We start from the raw sequence: 13,473 nt of genomic DNA, 5'->3' as shown, positions 1-13,473 counted from the left end.
TTTCTTTCTTGATGAACCGGGTAACCACTTGTTTGGTAACGTTAGCATAGGAAGCTGCTTCCACCCATTTGGTGAAATAGTCAATCGCAACCAAGATGAAGCGATGTCCGTTCGAAGCAGTAGGCTCAATCTTCCCAATCATATCAATGCCCCACATGGCAAACGGCCAAGGCGAATTCATGATATTCAGAGGACTTGGTGGTACATGCACCTTATCAGCATAGATTTGACACTTATGGCACTTCCGAGCATACTTGAAACAATCGGATTCCATAGTCATCCAGTAATAACCCGCTCTCAGCAACTTCTTAGTCATTGCATGTCCGCTGGCATGAGTACCGAAGGAACCTTCATGAACTTCCTGCATTAACATGTCCGCCTCGGGTCTGTCCACGCATCTGAGCAAGACCATGTCAAAGTTCCTCTTATACAGCACATCATCCTGATTCAAATAGAAGCTTCCAGCTAGCCTCCTCAGGGTTTTCTTGTCATTCTTCGACGCACCTTCAGGATACTCCTGAGTCTTGAGGAAGTTCTTGATGTCGTAATACCACGGCTTCTCATCAATCACAACAGACTCGGCTGCAAACACATACGCAGGCCTCTCGAGTCGATTCACCGCAACATGTGGCACATGATTCCACCAATGAACTTTGATCATGGAAGACAAAGTTGCCAAAGCATCAGCCATCTGATTCTCATCCCGGGGGACATGATACAACTTCACCTTCTTGAAGAACGTCAGTATTCTTCTGGTGTAATCCCTATACGGAATCAAATGCGGCTGATTCGTATTCCAATCTCCATTGACTTGATTGACCACTAGAGCTGAATCTCCAAATATATCAAGAGTTTTGATCCTCAGATCAATGGCTTCTTCTATCCCCATGATACAAGCCTCATACTCAGCTTCGTTGTTGGTGACGTCAAACGTCAATCTGGCAGAAAAAGGTATATGAGCACCTTTAGGATTGATCAATACTGCCCCCACACCGTTACCGTTCATATTCACAGCCCCATCAAACATCAGTGTCCATTTGTCATCCGGATCCGGTCCTTCCTCGACAAGAGGCTCTTCGCAATCTTTCATCTTAAGATACATGATGTCTTCATCAGGGAATTCAAACATCATAGGCTGATAATCTTCAATCGGTTGCTCGGCGAGATAGTCTGACAGAATACTACCTTTGATGGCCTTTTGTGACGTGTACTGAATATCATATTCTGTTAAAATCATCTGCCAACGGGCAACACGTCCGGTGAGAGCTGGTTTCTCAAAGATGTACTTCACTGGATCCATCTTAGAAATCAATAAGGTAGTATGGTTCAACATATACTGCCTCAGTCGGCGAGCAGCCCAGGCCAAAGCACAGCAAGTTTTCTCGAGCAGTGAATATCTTGTTTCACAGTCGGTAAACTTTTTGCTAAGGTAGTATATGGCATGCTCTTTTCGACCAGACTCGTCATGCTGTCCCAATACACACCCCATCGAGTTCTCAGTCACTGACAGGTACATTATCAGAGGTCTCCCTGGAACTGGAGGTATAAGGATTGGAGGTTTCTGTAAATACTCTTTTATCTTGTCAAAAGCTTTCTGACAGTCATCAATCCACTTGATCGCCTGATTCTTTCTAAGCAGTTTGAAAATTGGTTCACATGTGGCAGTTAGGTGAGATATGAACCTTGCAATGTAGTTCAATCTCCCTAAAAACCCACGGACTTGCTTTTCCGTCTTCGGTTCAGGCATCTCTTGAATGGCTTTGACTTTCGCTGGATCAACCTCAATCCCTTTCTCACTGACAATGAAGCCTAAAAGCTTCCCTGATCTCACCCCAAACGTACACTTGTTCGGATTCAACCTCAGCTTGAACTTTCTCAACCGGTCAAACAGCTTCTGCAAATTAACCAGGTGCTCCTCTTCTGTCTGCGACTTCGCAATCATATCATCTACGTATACTTCAATTTCTTTGTGCATCATGTCATGAAAGAGAGTCGTCATTGCCCTCTGATAGGTAGCACCAGCATTTTTTAGCCCAAATGGCATCACCTTATAGCAGAACGTGCCCCAAGGTGTAATGAATGTCGTCTTTTCCATATCCTCTGGCGCCATCTTGATCTGATTATATCCAGAGAAACCATCCATGAAAGAGAATACCGAGGATTGAGCCGTATTATCAACCAATACATCAATGTGAGGTAAGGGGAAATCATCTTTCGGACTCGCTCTATTCAAATCCCGGTAATCGACACACATTCTGACTTTACCATCCTTCTTCGGCACAGGAACGATGTTGGCCACCCACGGCGGATAACTTGTAACAGCCAAAAAACCCGCATCCCACTGCTTCTGAACCTCTTCCTTGATCTTAGTTGCCATGTCAGGACTCGTTCTACGAAGCTTCTGCTTGACCGCAGGACATCCTTCTCTAAGAGGTAATCGATGCACCACAATGTCTGTATCTAAACCAGGCATATCTTGATATGACCAGGCGAATACCTCCACATATTCTCTCAGCATCTCAATCAGCCTCCTCTTGACAGAGTCCTCTAAAGCAGCCCCAATCTTGATTTCTCTTTTGGCGTCCTCAGTACCCAAATTAACAACCTCCAACTCCTCCTGATGAGGTTGGATGACCCTTTCCTCCTGCTTCAACAATCTGACCAATTCTGCAGGGAGTTCACAGTCTTCCTCACTCTCCTCTTCAGCTTGGTAGATGGGATTGTCGAAATCATACTGAGCCATAACAGAACTGCTCATAGTGAATGCCATAAGATCGCTTCTGCATGTTTAATGCTTTGTTTTAGAAAAAGAGTTCAAAGAAGTCACAAAAACAAAAAACATTGCCATTTTTATTGTTTTGAAAAAAGGTGAAAACAAAAAATAGAAAGACAGGGATCACAAAGTTTGATTTCAAAAAATGTCCTTCATTAATGATAATCATTAAAACATGATGAGGCCCTACAATGAATCACTACGTCCTGGGCAGAACGTAGGATTTTCATGCAAAATGACAAAACAACAGAAAATTACTCTGTCAGAAGAGTAACTTGAACCACTTCTTCAGCCGTCCAGTTGTTGATAGACCCCCCTGGTGCACACGGGCGAACCCAGTTGTCCAAATCACAATCACTGTCACAGTCTTTACTACCGGTTGCAGAGACATCGCCATGATTCATCAGCCCAGCGCTGGTAAAGGTACTCGGACCCGCTTGACCATTCTGCTCTGCTTGGAGAGGCTCATAACCAACGCCAAATTTGTCTTCTTTAACCGGCAAATCCACCATCTTGCCCCAGCCTTCAGCTTTGCCAGAATCAACAACCTCCTTAGCCTGCTTGTAAGAAGTAATTGAAGCACTCGGCTTCCTCTGCTCAGCGTACGCCACTTTCTCAAGAGCCACAGTCTCAAACGCCTGGCATAAGGTTTCGTGGATCTCGCCATCCACCTCAACATACTTGAACGAGGATAGATGACTCACAAGAATTTCTTCTTCACCGCACACAGTCACAATCTGACCGTTCCAGACATACTTGAGCTTTTGATGGAGAGTCGACGAGACTGCCCCTGCTGCATGAATCCATGGACGCCCCAATAAACAACTATAGGCGGGCTGGATGTCCATAACATAGAAGATGATATTGAATACCTCAGGACCTATCTTCACAGGCAAGGTAACTTCCCCACACACAGAACGTTTGGATCCGTCGAAAGCACGAACGATCAGATCACTGGGATTAAGCACGAACCCTTCCGCATCAATCTTCCTCAAAATCTGCTTATGCAACACATTCAGCGACGACCCGGTGTCTACCAATACGTGAGACAACACTGCCCCCTTGCACTCCATGGTGATGTGCAAGGCTTTGTTATGGTTTCGCCCTTCAGGCGGTAAGTCCAGGTTGGTGAAACCTACGCCATGCCTGGTGCTCACATTGGCCATCACACCCTCCAGTTGATTGACAGAAATCTCTTGAGGCACGTAAGCCAGATTCAACATCTTCAGCAAGGCATTACGGTGTGCCTCAGAGCACAACAACAGTGAAAGTATAGAAATCTTGGACGGAGTTTGATTCAACTGATCCACAATCTTGTAGTCACTCTTCTTGATTATTTTCATAAACTCCTCCACGTCCTTCTCAAATGACCCCTCGGGCGCTTCCTTCTGGACGGGTTCTTCCTCAACCACAGCTTGCTTACCCTTTGCTCTGGCGAGAGCCTCAGCATTATTGTCCCTCAAAGGCTGCGGTGCGAACAGACGACCGCTTCTGGTAAAACCTCCTGGACCCCCTACATTATCCACAGCCGGACCAACAGTTGCAGGAACTCTATTCGGTAAACCAATTGTTACTGGAGTTTGATTCACTGGTCTCGTCTGACCTTCAGCCTTTCTGTAACTGCGGTGAGCATTGTCATACTTCCACGGCACGGCTCTACTATTCTCAACAACCCTTCTTCCAGACGCAGCAATAGTAGTTGGAACACTGATGGTTACAGGCACGGGAATGGTAACTGGGGTACCATTTGCTGCAGGTGCACTAACGACCCTTTGTCCATGTTCTTCAGTTGGTTTAAAGTAAATGGTGATAGTTGACACTGTTCCACGATCTTTTACAGCCCTTTTGAATTGCAAACAACCCTCATCCATCATACCCTGGATACCGGCCCTTAACTGGTCGCAACCATTCTCAGATTCTGCACAGCCCAAACAATCCTCATCACAGCCCGAGTAGATACCCCCATTCAGCAGACGACCCTTCACAACTAGCAGAGAAGTCTGAACATCATCAACATTAACAACCAGATCTTCAGCTTCTTTCCCTTCAATATTGTTCACTCTATGCCCACCATGCTGAGGCATAGGGTTGTTTACGACGTTAGGCACTGGAGCGAAGTTGATTGCTTTGGCATCGATCAAATCTTGGACTTTATGCTGGAGAGCCCGACATTTCTCAGTATGATGCCCTGGTGCCCCAGAGTGAAAGTCACAACGGACGTTGGCGTCGTACCCAGGAGGCAATACTGTAGGCGGAGCCATTGTACGCAACTCAACCATCCCCAGCCTGAGTAGTTCGGGCAGCAGTTCGGCGTACGACATGGGTAGCGAATCGAAACGTCGATCAGGCATCCTTTGCTTGGGCTGATACGGACGTTGCTGTTGTTGTTGCGGTTGTTGAACTCTTTGTTGTTGTTGCTGACGAGGTTGAGGTGCCGGAATGGTCACTGCAGCAGCTTGACGGTATTCAATTCTGTTCTGATCTCTGCGGTGTTGAACAGCATTAGTTTCACCTTCTCTTCGACGAGGTGCCCCAGCAAACGGCTTCTTAGAAGAAGAGGAACCAGCATCTTGGATCTTCCCAGTTTTAATCAAACTCTCAGTCCTCTCTCCACAAATGACAACATCAGAAAAACTACCAAATGGGCAGCTCCCCATCCGGTCCATAAACACACCTTGAAGAGTACCGATAAACATATCTGTCAACTCCCTCTCCAGCATAGGGGGTTGAACTCTAGCAGCCAGTTCACGCCACCTCTGGGCATACTCCTTGAAGCTCTCATTGGATTTCTGACAAAGACTCTGCAGCTGAGTCCGGCTGGGTGCCATGTCCATGTTGTGTTTGTATTGCCTCAAAAAGGCCTCACCCAGATCCCTCCAGCATCGGATCGAATCTCTCTTCAATTCCATGTACCAGTCCAAAGAAGCCCCAGATAGACTATCTTGGAAAAAATACATCCACATCTTTTCATCATCTGTATACGCAGAGATCTTTCGATAATAAGCCTGCACATGGGTGCGAGGGCAAGAAGTACCGTTGTATTTATCGAAGGACGGTGCTTTGAACTTGTGAGGGATTCTCAAACCTTCAACCAATCCCATATTAGTAACATCAAAACCGAGAGAATTTTGACATTCCATGGCACGGATCTTCTCAGCAAGAGCCTCAACTTTGCGGTCTCTCTCATTAACCCTTCCCAGAACGTCTTCGTCTTCACTGAGCAGAGAGAACATATCCCCTTGTCTGTCAACAATCGGAACAGGATTACGGGCTGGGGCACGGACTGCTCTGGCATTAGCGGCATCTGGAACAATAGGTTGACCGTTGATTCGAATACCCCCCAACTCATCACCCACAGCATAGTTGTTGATGGGTACAGCAGCAGCAACATTGTTATCATTGACTGGGCCTCCCTCTGGCGGAGCATGGTTGACCGGTGGAATTGCAGCCTCTTGTCTCTGAACCATGGCTCGAAGTTCTTCTTGACCTTGTGCAACCCCTTGCATCATATTCATAAACTGGGCCATGCTAGCCTTCATCTCAGCCAACTCAGCTTGAAATTGATCCATACTTCTCTGTTGATTCAGTCTTGTTGAGTAGCGGTGCGGACGTTGATCAGCTATCCTGCCTAAAACAGGAACCAGAGTGAGAAGTCACGACCAAGAACACCTGTTATGCAAAATGATATGAGTATGATGCTAATGATGCGTATGATGCACATGATATGCTCATTTCTCAGGCATTCAAAGAGCCTGACCCATCCTGAAAAGATGGCAACCTGCAGCAACAAGAGAACAAACAGATACAAGGAAATGAGAACAACAGGGAAATACTGACAACCTTATCCATACATAAGGGTAAAAAGGTCAATACCACCGAGTCAACAGAAAATTCGCATAAACAGAGTACAAAGAAATGAATCCCATCCAACAAGCCTGGAGGTGATTCTCAACAATGAAGATCCAAAGACGGGGTACAAACAAATGAATCCCATCCAACAAGCCTGGAGGTGATTCTCAACAAAACATAAACAAAGATACAAACTAAGACAGATGGTCTTCTGGAATGAGGGTCTTCAGGTAATGGCACCGGTCTATCAACAGTGTGCATTCTGAACATTCTGGTAGAGGGGTAATCTTCTCCTTCAACTGTCTTCTAAGCTCTAAAACTTCTCCTCCGAGACGGTTCTCTGATGCCTGTCTCAAATCTACTTCCTTCTTCAACTGGATGTCTTTATCTCTGAGTTGCTTCTCCAAGTCTCTGATCTTCTTCTGATAGCTGGCCTCAACCCTCTGCAGCCTCAAGCACTCCCGGTGTTCTGCATCTAACATGCTCTCCATCTCCTCGTAGGATCTCTTCTTGCTTCTCAGTCTGCTAGCATCTTCTTCTCGCACTCCTCTGAGTTGATGAGCCAAGTTCAACCTATCAGCTTTGGCTTTGTACAGCTCCATCTGGGTATCTTGCTCCTTCCCTCTCAAACGACGATTCTCCATCAGGGCTTGCTTGTAGTGCTCTGCAGGCACACTATCAGCAAGTACCAAAGGTGGTTGCTCTTGCAACGGCTCCATCCTATCATAGGGTAGCAGCAAAGTTTCCACTCTCTTCTTTACCCAATCGGTGTAATCGGGCATTGCAATGGCAAACTTCTTCCCTAAGACGGATCCATCCTTCACTCCCACATCTCTCCAGGCTTTCCCTATCTGCTCCAACTTAGCAGGGTCATCCTTCTTCTCAAAACAAAAACTTTCGGCCATCTCAGCTTCGAGCGGTCTTTCACTCATAACAAACCCTAGCTGGCGAAGAGAAAGAACTGGATTGTAGTTGATGCAACCTTTGGTCCCTATGAGTGGCACGCTCCGGAATTCACCACAACTTATGATGACATCCTTCACATCCATCCGGTACGACTGCCACCTGATGTCATAGGAAGTGAGCGACATGACCCTCTGAGTCCACTTCAGAGTGCTCTGGGTATCCACAAATGGTCCACTGGCTGGCAGAAGAGACATGAACCATTTGAACAGAAGAGGCAGGCAGCACCTGATGGCTCCTCCCTTACCATGCCTGCTGTGAATGGCATAGTAAGTATCTGCTAGAAGAGTAGGGATTGGATTCCCTCTGATGAAAATGCTGATAGCAGTGAAGTCAATGAAATTTGGCATACTGGGAAATAGGATGATCCCATAGATCATGGCAGCTAGCTGTGCGTGAAAAACTTCCCAATTCCCCTTTTCTGCTTCAACTCTGGCTACTCTCAATAGGAACTTCAATGGCAGACCTACAACCTCTCCACAGGGCTTCCAATTCTCACCAACTTCCTCAACACTCAACCGGAGAGCTCTGGCAATCAATCTGAAGTCGACCTCCTTTGGGACGTCCAAGAAGGGAGTCTGATGCTGAATAGGGATACTCAATAGGATAGAATACTCTTCGAGAGTGGGTGCAAGCTGATAATCCTGGAAAGTGAAGCACCTGAGCTCTGGGTCATAAAACTGAAGTAGTGTCTGCAGAGGCACTGGATCTACTACTGTCTTCAATACTGTCAAGATATCTCCGTACCGCCCAACAAAACTCTTCAGTCGGTCATCTATCACGAGGCTACCCAACTCAACTAGCGGAGTCAACGGCTCACGGTGGAAACTGTAGGAACAGGTCTTCCGCTTCGGCTCGGGGACCGTTGTCATCTCTATCAGTAGACAGACTCTGGAATGTACCTGAGAAATGATATGCATGCAGAGATTAGTTTTTTCTTTTTCTCTTTTTTTTTTTGATGATTTTTTTTTGATTTTTTTTTTTTCAATGCGTTTCTTTTGAAAAATAAATATGCTATGATGCACATGATGCAGACTGGACTGGCTGGTTGTGCAAACTCTGATACTAGGTCGAAGCTTCAGTCAAAATCGGAACATAAATCCCACTTAAGGTTAACTGAACACTGTCTGAACACAAAGTCACCATCAGAACCAAGTCACCAACAGAACCGAGTCACCAACGGTACCTGTAATGAAATAACCCTTCCCCACTCACGGGTGTAGTCTAGGCCAGGGTAAAGCTGAGAGAAACGCAGCATAAATAACCTTTCGCAGAAATACTATCATATACACACCCGAAGTATGTAACGACAGTATCCCACCAGGGTCTGAACTGCTCGTGATATCAATGTTCCGCTAAGTGGCGCCATACCACCCGCTTCCCATGAATCACTCTATTCCTAGGTTTCCTAGATTTCACTCATAGCCTGGGTATTGGGCCTTTTACCTCATGTAACTCCCACCCCTCAGAGAGAAACAGACAACCAGCCAGGTGAACAGATGAATACGAATGCAAACATCAATGCAAACAATAGACAATGAATGCAAATAGTAAATAATGAATGCAATAAATAAACACAGCACAAAGCAACCAAACCCTAACCTAGAGAGCGCTAGGAGAGACTCGCTTAGGGAAGATGGACCAGCAAGAGGTCAACTTCTCTACATCCCCAGCAGAGTCGCCAGCTGTCGCATCACGCGAAAAACCGGCGGGAAAACAAGAAACAATAGAGCCGCCACCGTGCGTTATTTATCCCAAAAGAGGGAAAGGAAACGCTCAGAGTAAACCTGGAAAGAACATGGTCTCGCGACCAAAGAGAATGGGTTCGGGAGTCGGTTATGCGAAGGGAAGGTATTAGCACCCCTACGCATTCGTAGTACTCTACGGGATCCACGCACAAAAGGAAGGAATATTGGTTGCTAAACACTGCTCAAATACTCACACACACTGGCTGAAAGAAACGCAAGAAACTGACTGAAACTGACTCGGCAGGATGTCGCATCCTGGGCCTACTTAGTCTATCAGGCATAGACATCAGAGTCGAAGTAGTTCGGACTGGGGAAACGACACATGCTCGCTAGGATGTCACATCCTATGCATACGTATCTTCTCGGACGAGAGAAGAATCAGAGCATTCGTAGCTCGGCTGACACGCACACAGACAAACACAGGCAAAGGCAAACGTGGAGCCTGAATGCCAATCACTGGACTTACATCAGCATCCGAACCAAAACGCACTCAAGAAGGCAAACATGGAGCCTGAACGCCAATCACTGGACTTACATCAGCATCCGAACCAAACACACGCACACTGGAACCCTAATGCCACTCGATGGACTTACATCAGCTTCCAAGCACACAACAACACAACAAGTTAATAGGGAGTCGGGGACTCGAGCCTATAACTGTCAAGCACGCACTCAAACAAACAGACAACAAATTGCTAAGGAGTCAGGCACTCGAGCCTAGCAATTGTCAAACAACACACACAAAAAGAAAAAAGGGCGCCCGGAGAGATCAGCTCAATCTCCTGCCTACATACTTCATCTGGTATGAAGATCAGGGCGATGTAGTTCCCCTACAGAGGGATAAAGGACTAGCCTAACCAGATAACAGAGGGAGACACAACTAGGGAGACTACGACTCGAGCCTAGATGTTATCATGCAAATCATCCCTAAGTTAAGGTTTCTAGCTAAATGGCACAAGGGCCAACCTATCCTAAGCATGGCTCACACAGGAAGCAAGCCACACACACTTAACTTGCACAGGAAGCAAGCCAAGCAAAACCTAACTTGCACAGGAAGCAAGTCTAAACTGATCCTAACTTGCACAGGAAGCAAGTCAAACAAACACTAACTCGCACAGGAAGCAAGTCAAACAAATATACAAGCACAGATAGCACACACTATATGCACACAAGAGGCTCAAACAAGGGTTAGGTTTTAGTCGAGGGGTCATATCAACCTCAACAAACAAACCTCTGGAACTGGGTAAATGTTGCTCTTAACCTTGTCATTGAGAGACTAAGGTGAAGCAGATGAAAGGTGAGTGAAGATAAGACTTCACAGCTCTTATCCCTGGCCTGGGAGAGCTTAAGACCAGAATGTGTGGGTTCAGAAAGTGGGAACCCTTCTACACATTTAAAACTGGCTCAACTGTACAATTGTACAAGATCTTGGGTTTGTATCTGCAATGCATCAACACAGTGGTGTGAGCAAAGCAGATGACACAACATGAATAGTGGGGGATAGATTGCATATCCCTACCTTCCACCAATTGCCTCTTCACTTAGGAGGTCTTTGAATATGTACAAGGACAAATTGTAAACAACCACAAACATTGCCTCTTAAGGAGGACTTCAGACAGTTGCCTGGCCAAGTAACAGGCCAGGTCTTCCAGACTACATGAAGATAGAAAGGTATACCTCAATGCAAATTGCTTATCAAGCAAAGCAAAGCAAAGTTCACAAGGAACTAAAAGCAACTAAAGTACCTGAAATCAGTCAAGCACAGTTAGTATACAAGTCAAAGTTAAATCAAAATGAAACAGATATCAACCAGTCAACACAAGCAAGTGAATGTGCAAGGCACTGGGCTTAAAGCATGTGAGCCAAGCCACCTACAAAACAAATAAGTTAGACAATGATATCTAAGCAAGCTCAATCAAAAAGAATTGGTCTCATTGGTCATTTGTTGGTCAACCTGAAAACACAAGCTCAAAAGTGAGTACCAGGACCACTAGGACAAGCCTAGGGTCAAAAGAGAATGAAAAAGTCAAAACAGCAAGCAATGCCCAATTAAAATCAAGTTCAAACATTTAAGAAACACAACCAATTGGGTTCACATTCATATCAACCATCATCATCATTTCATGAACAATTTAGGTCAAAACGTGGCATTTAGAAGCTCATAGAAGTCAACAGCAAGACTTAACTCAAAAGTCAACTCAAACATTTCTAAAAATCACCAAATAAATCATGATCAATCCTAACACATAGCATGGTAAGCATGTCAAATTTCATCTCATTTGGACAAGTGGAAGGCAGTCAATGAAAATCAGAAAGTCAAAGCACATTTGAACATGCTCAATGAAGTCAACCAAACATGCATCAACTTAGAAAAATCATAAATCAGAGATGGAGTATGATAAATGAATGGGACTAAAACCATGGCAAAGATGAGGATGTCTAGTTATCTCATGTAAAATTTCATGTCCATCCAATAAAGTATGAGAATTTCACAAATGAAATGGGAACAAGTGTCACAAAAAGTCAACATATGACCAACCAGGGGAGAAAATCTCAAACAATTAGGAAATGCCTCAAATAATTCTAAGAAAATTCACATGTAAACTAGACATACAAGAGTAGGTTCATGCAAAAAATCAGATCAATTGGATGTCAAGAAGCATGGTAATTAAAATCATGAAGTTGGACATCAATGGTGTGACACAAATTGTCACACCCTAATTCAAAAAATCATAACTCACAAACCACAAATGATAAATTCACAAACTCTACACCAAAATCACCATGAGTGTGTCTAGTTTAAGCACAAAAAATTTGGGAACCATTGGATACATCCTCATCATTTCACAATTGATTTGGCAAAGTGTATAATATTTGCATACATGTCACAAACCCTAGTGCCAAACAAAAACCAATGATCACAAAATTCTGGAAAAATCATGATAAAAAAGTAGAGGTCATGAGGAAGACAATGCAAAAAACCCCATTCAAATTGGATTAAAATTGGACAAGTTATGATTTTTGGAAGATTGGATATCAAAGTGAAATTAAAATGGAAAAGAAACAACTTAAATCAATAGGACACATGCCCCGAGTGGCAAACTTGTAATTATTTGTGCCACTTATTGAAGCACAGTCGTTTTGGGCAAGCAAACGAAATAATTTCATTGGCCAGGCTTATGCAACGTGAAACAGAAGAAAATCTGGAAAAATGCATTTTGAAAGCTAGGGTTTCACTGTAGCAGCATCTTCCCCAAATCGAATTTCACAAACTTTTTCAGAAATCAAGATTGAGTACACCCAAATGATCAGCAAGCAATGACAAACATGAATCCATCAAGTATTGACATCAAATCAAGCTCACGAAAGAGAAATCAATGAAAACATTTTCAAGCATCAAACTTCATTTCATCACATCTTCATAATAACTCAACCATTTTCAAAACTAAAGCCATCACTAAACTCAGCATTGAAAGATCTTTTGAAAGCATGTAATAGATTCAAGAATAATGGAACTTGAAAATTTACCAAATCAGCAAAGCAATGGTGATACAGTTGGTATTTGGTGACTTTGACTCCAAACAGGTACACTTTAAGCTTTCAAATGATGAGTGTGAAGTTGGCTTGGCTCAGTAACCCTTGCAATGGCTTGAAACTGGAACTGTCATGGATGATGCTGTGCCAAAGCCAATGCTGCTAGATGCTGCTACAGGTGGAAAATGATGATTGCCATGAGCTTAGAAAGGTGTTTGGATGATGAAAATAACAATGCCAAGCTCAGTTCTTTGGAAGTTCTTTACTGGTTTTTGAAATGGCCAAAAGATGAAGCTTGAGAGAGTGAAAGAACCATGGTTTCTGCTGGTTTGTGGCTGCCTCTAGTGTCTTCCAAATGATGAATGAATGGTGAAAAAGCAATGGCCAGGTTTTGTTCTCTTTGAGTTCTTTGACAGAAAAATGGAAAAATGCCAAGATGTGTTTTTGAGAGAATGAGAGCCAAGGGTTTTCTGTTGGTTTTTGGCTGCCTCCAGTGGCTTGTGTCTGCTCTTAGCCTTTGTCCTTGACAGAAAATGATGATGAAAGTCTGCTGTCTTGTGGTCCTGCATCAAAAGCCATGAAAATGTGGATGTAGCTATTGAAACA

Source organism: Lathyrus oleraceus, chromosome 5 (genome assembly GCF_024323335.1).
Source record: "Lathyrus oleraceus cultivar Zhongwan6 chromosome 5, CAAS_Psat_ZW6_1.0, whole genome shotgun sequence".
Taxonomy (NCBI): Eukaryota; Viridiplantae; Streptophyta; class Magnoliopsida; order Fabales; family Fabaceae; genus Lathyrus; species Lathyrus oleraceus.
Note: the sequence above shows the minus strand (reverse complement) of the source record.